We start from the raw sequence: 368 nt of genomic DNA on the forward strand, positions 1-368 counted from the left end.
TCCCAGATGGAGATAAGAACCCAAATGTGCTCAAGAAACCTGCCTTCAAAGCTCTTGCTGGTAAGGTTGTATTCAGCTTAGACCCAGGGCACAAGCAGCAAACCGCGAGCGCTGCCAGCAAGATGTGAGAGGCAAGGCCGTGTGTTATACTGATTCATCACGCCAACGATTTGCATGTCAGGGAGTGTAAACAGGAAAGGAAACAACCGAGGAGAACATGGAGTGTTTATATTTGAGCCTAAGCTTTGCAGCCCAAGTGGGAGTAGATCTTACCCCAATCCTGCTTGGCTTCAACTTCCTCCCATCCCAGCAGGGGCTGCTCCCTCCCTCTTGATTTCTTGCCTCCTTTCCCCTAGGTCTACAGGGGT

The sequence above is a fragment of the Apaloderma vittatum genome, unplaced genomic scaffold (assembly GCF_000703405.1).
Source record: "Apaloderma vittatum isolate BGI_N311 unplaced genomic scaffold, ASM70340v1 scaffold26475, whole genome shotgun sequence".
NCBI classification, from domain to species: Eukaryota; Metazoa; Chordata; class Aves; order Trogoniformes; family Trogonidae; genus Apaloderma; species Apaloderma vittatum.